This window comes from Nomascus leucogenys, chromosome 22a (genome assembly GCF_006542625.1).
Source record: "Nomascus leucogenys isolate Asia chromosome 22a, Asia_NLE_v1, whole genome shotgun sequence".
NCBI classification, from domain to species: Eukaryota; Metazoa; Chordata; class Mammalia; order Primates; family Hylobatidae; genus Nomascus; species Nomascus leucogenys.
Genome location: NC_044402.1, coordinates 79,947,781 through 79,962,116, shown reverse-complemented (window position 1 = coordinate 79,962,116; position 14,336 = coordinate 79,947,781). Strand labels below are relative to the sequence as shown.

Sequence of the window (14,336 nt, the reverse complement as noted above, 5' to 3'; positions counted from 1 at the left end):
AGATCTTGATCTTAATATTTCAAAGCCTGTGCCTGGCTACCCACTAATGCCTATTTTCACCATTTCTACCCCACCTTCAACTGTGTGTCATTCAAAGTTCAACTTAGATATCACCTCCTTCCCAGAAAGGCTTCTGTGACTCTTCAAGTCTGAATTAAGTCCCACCCTTTGTGTTTCCAAAATAGCCACAGATTACATTAATTATACCAGTTGTCACACTATAGTCTAATTATCTGTTAATCTGTCTTCTTCACTAGAACATCAGATCCTTGAGGACAGAGGCTCTATCTTATTCATCTTAGTATGTTGGGTGTCTGACACAGGTGCTCAACAAAATTTTTTGGAAGAGAGGAAAGGGCCCCAGTTCCTTGGTTTTCAATGTTTATACTCCCCCATCTATTAAAGGGAATAATAACATTTATGAGTCCCTTCTAAGACCAGGTGATAAGCCCAAGTGTTTAACTTAATTTATATTTTCCTGAGAACTGTGATTGTTTTTTGTTGTTCTTGTTGTTTGTTTGTTTGTTTGTTTGTTTTGAGACGGGGTTTTGCTCTTGTTGCCCAGGCTGGAGTGCAATGGCACAGTATTGGCTCACTGCAACCTCCGCCTCCCAGGTTCAAACAACTCTCCTGCCTCAGCCTCTCAAGTAGCTGGGATTACAGGCATGCACCACCACGCCTGGCTAATTTTGTATTTTCAGTAGAGACGGGTTACTCCATGTTGGTCAGGTTGGTCTCAAACTCCCAGCCTCAGCTGATCCGCCCACCTCAGCCTCCCAAAGTGCTGGGATTACAGGAGTGAGCCACTGCGCCCAGCCGAACTGTCATTGTTTTTTAATCTAAAGGCAATAGTTATAAACTTTATTCCAGCTATAGTGCCCAGCTCTCTCTGTTTGGCTGGTGTATGAATATTGGCAAATATTGACTACATTCCTCGTCCCAGACCCCAGCTTTAAGAGTATTTAGTTAAAAACAAAATTATTAGTTACTGGATTTTATTGAAAATATAATATATGTAGTAAAGAGTATTGGGTTCGGGGAGAGGATAAGCAAATTAAATAAAACAAAAACCCCCTTGTGCCCAATAAACTTATAAGGAAAAAATGAAGTAAATAGACTTGATAAAGGCAAGATAAAAACCAAGAAACATCAGCAAAGTGAAAATCATTACTGAAGTTTATAGTGTTCAAGAAACAACAGAAAAAATAAATTTTTTCTATCTTAGTAGAGATGTTTTCATTTTTTGTTATTAGTTTTTCTTTAGATTTGCCAGTTTATCCATGGTCATTCTTCAATGGCTATGTATAATGTTGTGGGAGCTGCCAAAATACACACAATTGTTTCTTACATTAGAATTAGGATCTCCTATTTCCTTTATTTTGGATTTAATTTTCATCTTTGTTCACAAACAACTGGAATAATACTTGGTGTTTAGTTCCCCTTAAGAAGAGACTTCTTCTGAATTGAAATAAATTGAATACTTACCAAGATGGATAATATTAATTTAATACGATAAAGTAAGTACATTTATGAGACATATTTATATATGTAGATTGCTACGAACTGAATGTTTATATCCCCTCAAAATTCATATGGTGAAGTCATAACCCCCAGTTTGATAGTGATGGTATCTGGAGATAGAGCCTTTGGAGGTAATTAGTGTTAGTTGAGGTCATGAGGGTGGGGCCCTCATGATGGGGTTAGTGCCCCATAAGAAGAGCAGAGAGAGCTTTCCCTCCTCTTTGCCATGGGAAGACACAGTAAGAAGACAGCCAGCTGCAAGCCCAGGAAGACAGCCCTCACCCAGAACCCCACCATTCTGGCACCTTGATCTTGGATCTCCAATCTCCAGAACTATGAGAAAATAAATTTCTGTTTTTTAAGCTACCCAGTATATGGTATTTGGTTATGACAGCCTGAGCAGACTGAAGCACATACCCAACTTACATGATGTGACAATAAGTAAGTAAGGTTTATTTTTAGCACCTGCACATTGTATACATGCATATGTATTTGTGTAACTGTTCAGAGCTGTAGCTATAATCAAGAGCTGACTTGGGATCACAGCCACCTGTCAATTTCTCTGCCAGTTGGCAGGTGTTTTATGTGTCTATTTATTTGAAATGTTTTTGTGAGTCCTGCCATGTTTTTACAACTGCTCTAGGAAAGTACAAGTACAAGGGTAGTCACTACTACTTTATTGCAAGAGGCTCAACTATCTTAATTTTGTGAAAAATAATCTGATTTTTACTGCCTACCTTGAAATTATTTTTTTCCTGAGACATGAGCAAATATGTGGGACAGAATAAAGATGATTTCTAAGTATAAAGTTCCAAACCACTGTATGATTCTGTGAATCATCTATGACAAGTTGTGAAATGATTTATATGATTACCATTTATTTTATCATTCTAGAACCTCTGAGATTCTGACTCATTCATGGTTTGGCAATATCGATGAATATTTAAAAAATTTTTTTTTCTTGTAGTATAAATAATAATATATTCATCAGAGAGGTTCTAAATAAAGAAATTGGGAATCAAATTCACATTTGCTTTGCTTTTAATTCATGCTATGCTTCCCATGAGGTGTTATTGTAAGGAAACCTGAAGCTAGGACATTTAACTTTTTAACCTGCCTTTAATATCTTTATCTATTTAATGAAGTCTTTATTTAAACATTTGAATATGTATTTTTCTCTTATTTGAATATTTTTAAATTTAAGTAGAATACCTTTGCAACCCAAATGTTAATTTTTGCCCTTTGAGTCTTGTTTGTCACTCTAATAGTGCTTGCTGTCATTAAAAATTATGCATTCTATATTTCTTGGCATACTAGTATGTCCAACTGACTCTGCTTGAACTGACACATTTATCCCAGTCAAATAAAAAAGAAAATATGGTTGAATTTTTATTTTTTGTGACATGCTTTTAAATATATTGAAGGATTATCTTGTTCTATGTTTTCTAAAGGAGTGCATAGAACTAAAATATGCCAAGATGAAATTTTCCATGGTTACTCAAAATCACTTGAAGAGGGGAGAGGTTGATGGCCTATTATTAGGCTTAGATAACTCAACAGCAACATTCCCCAGATCATTAGAAAAATAGTTATAGGGAATCTTTGAAATGTGGTGCAATGCTAACAAAGATTTTGTACAAATATTTAAGCATTGATTTCTATGCCTAGAAAATTTTACGTTTCTATTAATTTTTTTTTTTTTTTTGAGACAGAGTCTCGCTCTGTCACCTAGGCTAGCATGCAGTGTACAATCTCAGCTCACTGCAGCCTCCACCTGCCAGATTCAAGCTATTCTTCTGCCTCAGCCTCCTGAGTAGCTGGAACTACAGGTGCACGCCACCACACCTGGCTAATTTTTGTATTTTTTGGTAGAGATGCAGTTTTGCCATGTTGCCCAGACTGGTCTCGAACTCCTGAGCTCAGGCAATCTGCCTGCCTCAGCCTCCCAAAGTGCCGGGATTACAGGTGTGAGCTACCATGCCCGGCCCATTTCTATTAAATTTGACAGAGAGAAAAAGTATGTAAATATATCACGGATGGGAAAAAAACACATAGTGACCATCTGCACTATTGTGTCCCTCACCCTTTCTTTTTCTTTTTTTTTTTGAGACGGAGTTTTTTCTCATGTTGCCCAGGCTGGAGTGCAGTGGCACGATCTTGGCTCACTGCAACCTCCACCTCCCAGGTTCAAGCGATTCTCCTGCCTCAGCCTCCCGAGTAGCTGGGATTACAAGCATGTGCCTGGCTAATTTTGTATTTTTAGTAGAGACAGGGTTTTTCCATGTTCATCAGGCTGGTCTTGAACTCTCGACCTCAGGTGATCCACCCACCTCGGCCTCCCAACGTGCTAGCATTGCAGGCATGAGCCACCTCTGTCGGCCATCCCTCACCCTTTCAAACCACATGTCCTTTTAAAATTTAACTCATGTCCCTTGCCTTACTCAAAAGCCTCAAGATTTATCTTACTAAGGGCTTTGTCTTCAAATCTTCCTCTACTCACTCTTGAAACACTTTTAGAATATGCAGATATTATTTATATGGTATGTATTTATTGTATGTTTGTATAATGCACAGTCACATTTTTTTCTCTCTAATAAATTGCTTTTTCAGGGCATCTAGTAAAAGTCACTCATTCACAACCATTTACTGCATGTCTGCATGTCCCTGGCATTGTGCTAAGGAGAAAGGTTATTGTGATGAATTAGACAGAAGTTGCTCGCTGTCTAATAGAAATTGCTTCCTCTTGTATAATTCACCATAACATAATAGAGGATTGTGGTCATAGTGAACAGTCAATTCATTTCATAAAAGCTGCCTAAAAATATCAGATTGAGACTTTGATGTTCCTTTATGAGGTAAAAGAATGTAAAATTTCAGGAGCCTGTGAAAAGAGGCATCTGTAGACCCACCATGCTGTGTCCTCTTGCATCTCCCTTTCTTTATCCTAGTCCCAATGTCACATGGTTCTGGGGCCTCATCTTCAGTGCTAGAGTTTCAAGGATTATGTGTACTTGGAGGGGACATCAGATTTTCTGGCAAGACAAATCTTTAGTCTTGGCGCTGTCCCAGGTCAGCATTTTTCAAGAGTAGAGTCAACTTGGAAAAAGTGTCTATGTTGGGCCCTCTTCTTAAAAATTTGTATCTTATTCTACACTAATATTCTTAACAAATCTACAGATAATTTTAAAAAAGAATTAGAAGAAGAGGAAACAGGAAAATTTTAAGAGAAAAATTCTTAGCTTCTCTCAGTGACCAAAACTTTATGTCTCTGTGGTAAAGTAGGCAAGCCTAATAAATACAAAAAAGTAGCAAAATATTATTGTATAAAACATTTCCACCAGATCAGAAAATGTATTTCTAAATTAGTTGCTCTATAAACTTTAATCAATGATAGTGGCCTCTGAAAACCTTTTATCAAAAGCTTGCAAACCCATCCAACGACGCAGATCTGTTTTTACTTCCACCTTCTAGATTTTTGTGTTCGGAATTAAGTCTCACATCCCTTGGGGGTTGGAGAGACATGCTTTGGAATATTCTGGTTCCTTTACTTTTATAGTTGCTTTTGAGGGTGCTAAAGATGAATTGGAGTGCTGTTTAGCAATCTGTGAAGTTTCAACATCTTTGTAGAACTCAGTAGGAATCTTGAAAAAACACTTTTTACAGATTCACTTTCAGTTCAGGTTTACCTTCCTTTTTATGTTCTGATACTTGAAATTTTTGAAAGACACAAACCATATAAATGATACCATTTTCATGAAATTCTAGTATCAGAGGGATTTAGCATATTTCAAAGACATTTTACATTGATTCTTTTAATGTACCCACATATGAAATAGGTTACTTGTGTGTCATTGTTGTGCCCTTTTTGCAAATCAGAAGATTGAAGAATAGAATTGAGTCTTCTCATTTATTCTAGTAGAGAGCCCTAACACTGAAAAGGAAAAACAAAAAATCTAAATATAAGAAAAGCAAAAGCTGGTCTCCACCATACCATATCTTGAACTTAAATATGTGTACTTCTCTCAGGTTATTCATGTGCAAAATATTTTTTTAAGTACCCAATAAATCCCGTGGCTTCTAAAGTCAAGTTGAAAATTCTCCTTTGCAGTGTATTTGATTCAGGAGATAGATTCATCTTGTCAGCCTGTACTTGTTTTCTCTTATTGTGAATGCAGTTTCTTGAGCCAACTAAAGATCTGAGTGGTATTATAGAAAATATACCCGATATTTTTCACAGGCTTATGATTTACAAATAATTAGAGGTACATAGAATGAAATTCTCAAAACACATGTCTGGGCCTACTTAATTTCTGTGTTTTTCCCAGGTAGACCCAAACTTCTGTATATAAGATGGTCCATTGCCATTACAGTGTGATCAAATCCATAAATATCTACATTTCCCAAAATGAGCTGAAGCTGTTAGATGCTAAAATGATTATGAATGACTGCTATCACATGGTACATTTTTGAAGCACTTACCTTTTGAAGGAAGTAGTAGCATTTATTTATTTAGTCAGTCCCTCATTCATCAACTATATCCTACCTTCTCCAAAAAGCCATTTGGAGAGTTCTTTGGGACCTCAGAAAAGTAACTCTACTTATTTTGTTCTAAAGTAAACTTCTAACCATCCTACCTGGCCTTGCCTCTGTTCATGCTGTCCAGGGAAGCCGAAACCAGAATAAAGGGGAGAACAAGGTAGGGTGATTCACTTCGTTGTACAGGGAAAAAAGCACCAGACTAGGAGTTAGAAGACTCGTGTTTAGACTCATAGTCTTTGATCTCAAGAAAGTCACTTTGTGCCACTTTTCCTCATTTTCATGATGTAATACCCTCCTATTTTTACATCATGAAGATTTGAGTTTATTATATTTATGAGGAATTGAGGGTATATGACTGAATATTTAGAAAATTTTTGGAATTTAATGAGAGGCTGTGAAAAAATTATAAGTATATAACATATCCCCATGCTATTTCTAATAACTGAAAATACCTATAAATATCAAATGAGATTATGTTTATGAAAGGATACTTAAAACAGCAAAGCTCTATTCTTACAATATTGATATTTTAATTAATATTTCTATCCCTTTTATCTCTTTTTCCTAATTACCTCAGATAAACCAAGTTTTATGTTTATCACTTGGGCTGGCTGTGTACATTAGAGCAATCCTAATTAAGGTAGATGCTGAAGACATACATATGGCTAAGACCTTGAGTTTAAGAACTTAACACTCCAGTTTAAAATAGTTATTCCTGGTACTTAGCAGGTGCTCATTTTATGTTAGCTGAATGAGATAATGCTAGAGCATACTTAAAGATCACAGTCACTCGACTGCCTGGAAACAATACAGAGGTGCTGCAGCTGAATTTGGAGCAGGGATTGGAAGAGAATATATTAAGTGGAGGTTGGGAATAAGCACAACCAGTTTGAGTGGATTCTATTTTTCCCTATTTACCTCCAGTGATATTTAGGTTTCAAAGGCTACATGCCATTTTGAACCTGAGAGCTGTGTACCTATGATACATTGTCATAGAGTAGTAAGACATGTTTTTTGCTATATTTTTAAAATACTGTTGACTTCCAAATATAGAACCCTTATTCCCACATTATTCATTAATCAAATTGCAACTAAGTTAAAATGGCCATTTAAAACACATTTTAAACTAAGTTATAATAATATATCAAATTATCCTTCATGTATTGATAATAGAAATTTATTCCAAAAATCCCTTGAACTTTGACTGTTACACATCTCCCTTTACCCTACCCACGCCTCTCCCTCCCACACACCTGTTTTCCTGAATTTAAATTGCCAATCACATGAAAAGGACCCCCTTAACCTGTGCTCCGAGCATGGCGTCTAATTGTAAGTTCGCTGACTACTCAAAAAAGATTAGTAGTCTTAGATTCTATCCCAAAGTATTATATAGACCTCAAGGGTATGTACATATGCGTAAAAATATTTTTTCTCAGAATGCAAATATCAGCCTAAATAAAAAATTTTAAATTACACAGACTAAGATATTCATAGCTCTACAGCTGTTAGAACAGCAGATAAATCTACCAGTCTTTAGACTTCTGAGGTGGTGGGGGAGTAAAACTTATAACATCTTTCATCAGTTCCCTCAGAAAAGAACTATGTAGAAAGACAGCCTGTAGCATAGAGCTCATTACTTCTTGTGCAATCAGACCTTCCATTGTCTTCAGAGAGTGCTGCTGCCTCACAGGCCTGGCCCCTTTAATGGATGAGTAGCTTCTAAAGAAGCATTGTGACACCCAGATGTAGAGTTCTTTGAAGCTATGCATCTGGGGAACCTTCATTTTGTTACAGTGCAAGGGTAATGTCAGAATTTCCTGGAGTCGGTCATCACAGGAAATTATCAGCAATTCATAGACTCCCTTTTACATTTGCTTCAGCCTCTAGGGTAATCACAAAAGATTACAGTCTCCATTTCAGCTCTCATATCACTGAAATATCCTCCGCCGAGGGCATGATTGATTTCCAGAGGCCAGCTTTTAACCTCAGCTTTGGGAGGGCCAATGGAACTGTAGTGGTTTGATAACTGCCAACAACTGATATTGTGATATTGTTCTATTGTGAGGCAGAAATTCGGTGATTCTTGACTAATTATACAAAATCTTCTAAATAAAGTGGCATATCAACTTCTTGTGTTGTCAGGTGTAGGTGTTTGTCCGATTATAATTAGTATTACAGGTTGTGGGGAGACAGAAAGGTGAATACAAATTTCAGATGAGTTTCATGAAGACTTTGAAGGGTCAAGCATCCTGATAGACTGAATTTCAGGAAAGAAAGCAGAATAATTCAGAAACATTTCTGAAAATCTTTATAAGGAGTGGATAGATTGTAAATACAAATGATTTTTGCCTCGTAACAGCCTTTTTGTGAATGTTACTGAGAGACTTGACATGTTTCATGACAACTTGCTATGTGGTTCATATAGGTTTCTCTTCATTGTTTGATTAGGAATTCTTGGTGCCGTATCCATGGCCAACATATAAGCAAACTGGATGTGTTTTTAACTTGGTGATTTCATTTGCTGTATTTATTTTTCTCTTACATATGTGTTACTCTATTCAGAACATATAGAAGCAGAGAGGGCTTTGCGTATATTTGAAATAAATTTGGTAAATGAAATAGTTTTGCCTGGAAGTAACTACATTTCCTTACAAATTCAGAAGAAAAGACAGTTCAATTTAAACTACTTTTGGTTTGAACCATAGCCTGCTTGCAATCACGTGAGAATAATTATAAATCAAATGGACAAATGTTGAATGTCAAGCTGAACCATTAACAGAGCCTTATTCGATAAAGCAATTATCACTGCAGAAAGCAGAGTGAAGCACTCTATTAAAGCTCTTTATTTTACTTTACAACTATTGTATATTTTGTACACTATAAATGCAGAGACAAATTTAAACCAAAAATGTTTTCCACTAAGAAGAGCTATTATGTGTACACATACCTATTTATACAAAAGGGCAATAGCAAGATGAACAGATGACATAAAATATTTTTGCTGTCAACTTTCCACAGAACCACTCAAGGACCACTTTCCTAGCTAAAGCCCTAAAATGTTAAGTGCGACAAAGTGAGCCCGTGAGGAGGAGAAGCAGTAGAATCAACATTGATATAGCTGTGACATCCTTGGGTGGGAATCAGGGAAGGGGAAACAGATAACTATAGGATACCCAGTTAAAAAGGATATTTATTTATATATTTCTATTTATTTATTTATTTATTTATTTATTTTTGAGATGGAGTCTCGCTCTGTCACCCAGGCTGGAGTGCAGTGGCATGATCTCAGCTCACTGCACTTGAACCTCCCAGGTTCAAGTGATTCTCCTGCCTCAGCCTCCCCAGTAGCTGGGATTACAGGCGCCCACCACCACACCCAGCTGAATTTTGTATTTTTGGTAGAGATGGGGTTATGCCATGTTGGCCAGGCTGATCTCGAGCTCCTGACCTCAGGTGATCCTCCCACCTTGGTCTCCCAAAGTGCTGGGATTACAGGCATGAGCCACTGCACCCAGACTAAAGAGGAGTTTTAGATAAACAGCAAACAAATCATTTTTAATGTCAGTATGTGCCATGCAATGTTTGGCACATACTTTTAAAAATTATTTGCTGTTTACCCCTAAAATTCCCCTTTAACTGGACATCTTATATTATTACTTGCTAAATCTGGCAACCATAGAAGGATATCTGGGTTCAGCTGTTACATGAGGAGGCTCAAACAAGTCACTAAAATTCTCCAAATCTTTCTTCATTTTCAAGCGAGAAAGACTAAAATCAGGCTGGTAGATCTGGGGCCTGATTTATCTGCTTTCACCAGAACTCACTTTCTAAAAAGTGAGTTTTATTCTATTGAGTTTCCAGTTAGGATTTTGTTTGGGTGGGTGGGGAGGTTCTGGGGCTTAAACGAAAACAAATTTTTTTTTTAAAGTTTGAAAATGTAGATGATCCCTGACATTTTACCACTGTGTAATGGTTATGTGGCATGTGGAATTAAGAGCCCAGAATATTTAAGATTAGAACACTGCACATTTGTTAATTTGTCTAGAGCTTTACTAGTCCTCAATTGTCATGTTTCTTCTTAGTGAAAGGGTAAGAAATGTGTTGGCCCCCATTTGGGGGAAAAATGCTTCATTTCCACTTAGCTTTGCAAAATGAAGAAATATATTCAAACAGAAATATATTCAAAGGTCCAGATTTCTCTTTTACACTTCTTCCTGCCTGGTGGAGTTTTCTTTTCACCTTTTTAATTTGTGTCCTGGACCTCAGCATCAGGACATATCTGATTAGTTACTGAACAGCCTTTCAAACTTAGCTTTGACAGAATGGTTTTGAAAGTATGTCAGTTAATGCATGTGGCTGTTCAGGAGATGTATTGATTTTTAGATCAAGAAAGTTTATAACTCCTCTAGTCTCTTAGAAAGCCCTTGTAACATATTTTTGAGCTCGTTTACCAAAAAACAAGCAATTGTATCCTTATTTGGATTTGGAGATTTAGCACCAGTGTTTTTTAAAACTACATCTATAAGTATCAGCAAGTATTCTTCATTTACTGGTATACTTTTTTTCCTCTCCGAAAAAATAAAGAATCCTATTTTATAAATAGATATTTCTCAGATTTATTTTTGGCACTGAATTTTATGTTATGGAAATTTAATTTGAGGACAATTTTGGGGATTGTTTTCAAGTCACTATTTAAAAATAAAACAAAAGGCCAAAAAGTGTTTACTGTCTTTTAGCTCAGATATTTGGCCTGTCCTTCCAAACTTTGGGATGGATCTCTCTTCACATGTGCTATGGAATAACCATTTCTCATGACCTACACTCAAATGAATCTCTATTTCACATTTTACACATCTACTGAAAAATTATTTGTTAGTCTGTATTCCTGAAATAGTTCTCATTTCATTTCACCCGAAGGAGATAAAATACTAAATAAGGAAACACCCAACCCATTTTATTTAGATTATCTTGGTGAATCTAGTTTCTGTTCCTATCACTCAGAATAGTATACTATAACTTCATTGTTTGATTAGGAATTCTTGGTGCCATATCCATGGCCAACATATAAGCAAACTGGATGTGTTTTTAACTTGGTATTTATCTTTGGGTGATAGAGTTTGTTGTCAATTATATAAGTCTTTTTTTTTTTTTTTTTTTTTTTTTGAGACGGAGTCTCGCTCTGTCGCCCAGGCTGGAGTGCAGTGGCGCGATCTCGGCTCACTGCACGCTCCTCCCCCCGGGGTTCACGCCATTCTCCTGCCTCAGCCTCCGGAGTAGCTGGGACTACAGGCGCCCGCCACCTCGCCCGGCTATTTTTTTTGTATTTTTAGTAGAGACGGGGTTTCACTGTGTTAGCCAGGATGGTCTCGATCTCCTGACCTCGTGATCCGCCCGCCTCGGCCTCCGAAAGTGCTGGGATTACAGGCGTGAGCCACCGCGCCTGGTCCAATTATGTAAGTCTTGAGCTATTCGTTGTTGCTGTTTAAATATGAATATATCTCACTGAGAAGTATAAAGTATAAGTACTTTGAGGACAGTAACTTCTCCACATACAAAACATATTGATAGCACTTACCATCATTTTATTTCTTCTTCTAGGCTACTAAAATTCACAACAGAGGTAAATTCTTATTAATTCCCTGAAAGATTTCCAGGTAGTTTTTCATTTTGCTTGAAACACCTGTAATTTTCTCATATTTTTTCAAAAGGGTATCTACTAATATCATATGAACTTTTTGTTATGCATGATCTTTGGAAGATGTTACAGATCTTTAAAATTTTATGAATACCTCGACCAAAAATTAGGAACATCAAATCTTGAAGATAAAATGAAAACCCTATCAAGAACTTCCTTAGCACCCTGATGGAAAAATACCTGTCTCCCCTAATGATTTCCAGTCATATCTAAGCATTTGCTTATTCAAGAATGGAAACAAACAAAGAAAAGCACAGAGTTTTCTTAGAAGACATAATTTGGCTCATTACCTTAGTGCTTTTTCCCTACATTGAAAACAGCAGTTGCTTTTGGGGTTGAGGGTGGTCTGGGCTTCTTTAATAAATCACATTAACCAACCAGACCTTTCAGTGTGCATTTAAAACCTGAATATGAACACCTATGCGATAGAATTTCAGTTATTTAGTTTACTCATTTAAAACTCAAATAGGAACATCAGTGCCAAAAACATTGCTGGGTATTGTGTGTTAGTGACTGTGAGGTATAAGTAAACATTTAATTAAGTCCCATACCCATTTCAGAAATAAACTGCAAGTCTTATTTGTTAAACTGAGCTTTTTGAAAAGCTCTTTGAAGTGGCTTCTTAAATTACCCAGCAGCATAACTACAGCTTTGCTGCATCACTCTTGATCCCCGGCAGCGTGGAAAGTCACCAGGCATGTGGAGCTAGCCAGGAAAATGGAACATTTTAACATTTGGACTGACCATATTTGTTACATATAAGGATCTACTGTGAGAGTTAGACATTCAGCTTTAGTCAGGTACCCAGGCATAACCTTATGGCATCTCCTATTAACAAAATAACTATTGTCTGAAAAAGAACTCAAGAATTTTTTTTTCTACTCAGAACAGTTTAAAAATTATCTGTCGAAAGCATTACTAGGTTTCCACTAAAGAGAAAGAGATGGTGAAATCACCAATTCATTTGCTTTTAGCTTTTTTACTTTTACCATTCGGTAACTCCTTATAGTTCTAAAAGTATAAAAGATGAAAAAGATTATTTTGTTGTAATATCCTCACAACCAACTGTTAGCGCTTAGACAACATATGTATTTATTTTAAAGACAAAAGAAGTAACTCATGGTCATTTTGCTATTCACTCACCAAGTTCCCGGCCAACCACACTGTACAGAAACCTATTAGGTCTCCAGATGAAAGGTGCCTAGTACTTAGCACTCATCCTTAGAGAACTTTCAAAATGCAGATTACTTTAGTTTACCTTTCTTCTTGGGATTATGATGATGGTGGTAGCTCTGAGATCAGTTGTTGTCTTGCTACTTGGTAGTTGAAAAAAATCCTCTGCAGATATCTCACAGACTGACAGACTGTGTTGGAAACTGAGGAACATGTCTCTTAGTCTACAGGTTTTACCGATTGTATGAGTCTGGATTCTGTATCAACTTCTCTAAATCATGGAAGAGTTTTTTTTTTTTTTTTTTTTTGCATATTTGGTATGACTTTACATGTAAAAGTAGCTGAATTACAGTGGATATCAAGGCAACAAAAATGTGTTTTTAAAAATTCTTCATGGTAAAATATTGTTTCTTTCCCATTCTTATTTTTTTTCAATGCTACTTACAACCCTCTGAAAATACCTTATTTATTACTTTAGAGATTTGGGTCTGGGTATTTCCAACTAGAATGTTGGATTTTTGAAAGCCTGTTCTCCACTGTATGTCCAGCTCCTAAAACAATGTATGATAGGTACTTAATAAACTTTTATTATATAAATAAAATTTCAAGAAAAATGTAGTAAATATATAAACAAATTGGAAATCATACATTTATAAATGTGTAATATGTTAAAAGGAGCAAAAATTCCTAAGGAGAGAACTGATTATTTAAAGTTGATATGAAACCCTTATCTCTGAAAGAGTTGCACCTCTTACAACCAGAGTCATCTAGTAAAAGGACATTATTTTATGACAGAAACCCCAAAATAAAATGAAGATGAAATTTCTCCAAAAAAAAAAAAGACCAGAAAATACAGAGTTTTAGTTTTCTTTTCAAAACAGATCTTCAAAATACATCACAGGATTTTTTTTTTCTTGACTTTAGTCATCCTTTCTGTCAATGGAATATACAACTATCGTTTGGTAAATCCCAGAGCTTTTCAAAGGCGGCCTAACAATATGGAATTGGAGTGAAATATATCAAGCTTTCTAAATTCATATTTTAGAAAACAGAGTAGAAAAATGAAATGCTATTCTGTACTCTACTCTGATAGGCTGCCTTATCTCTGGGCTGATGCCCTTGTGTTTTCTATTGGGAATATATACTGCCAATAGTCAACCAGCCTCAAAATACTTAAAAGCCTGCAACATTTTGATAAAACAGTACTACTAGCAATAGTAATAAAGCTTTACTGGATCCAGGACTTAGATGTAATGTAACGTGTCAGTTTCTGAAGCATGTGTTGTGTCGTTATTGCCTTTATAACAGTTCTGAATGACTGGTTAACTTTCTGCTTGGGTAGTTGTATCCCAGTGAAAGAGGGGCCCAGTTAATGTTGTCGCAAGCCATAACCAATATGTGGTTTCAG

General features: G+C 36.3%; 1 protein-coding gene across 6 annotated transcripts in view; it reads left to right on the top strand.

The window, feature by feature from the left end:
• ZNF385B (zinc finger protein 385B) overlaps nt 1-14,336 on the top strand; it is a 422,583-nt gene that overhangs the window by 328,611 nt on the left and 79,636 nt on the right. The window contains exons 2-3 of one of the 6 annotated variants that reach the window (XM_030803396.1): nt 3,190-3,199; nt 8,729-8,731. The exons of the other annotated variants lie outside the window; for them this stretch is intronic. The gene's annotated coding sequence lies outside the window, so the exon portion shown is untranslated. The remainder of the gene's footprint in view (nt 1-3,189; nt 3,200-8,728; nt 8,732-14,336) is intronic. 6 annotated transcript variants of the gene reach the window in all.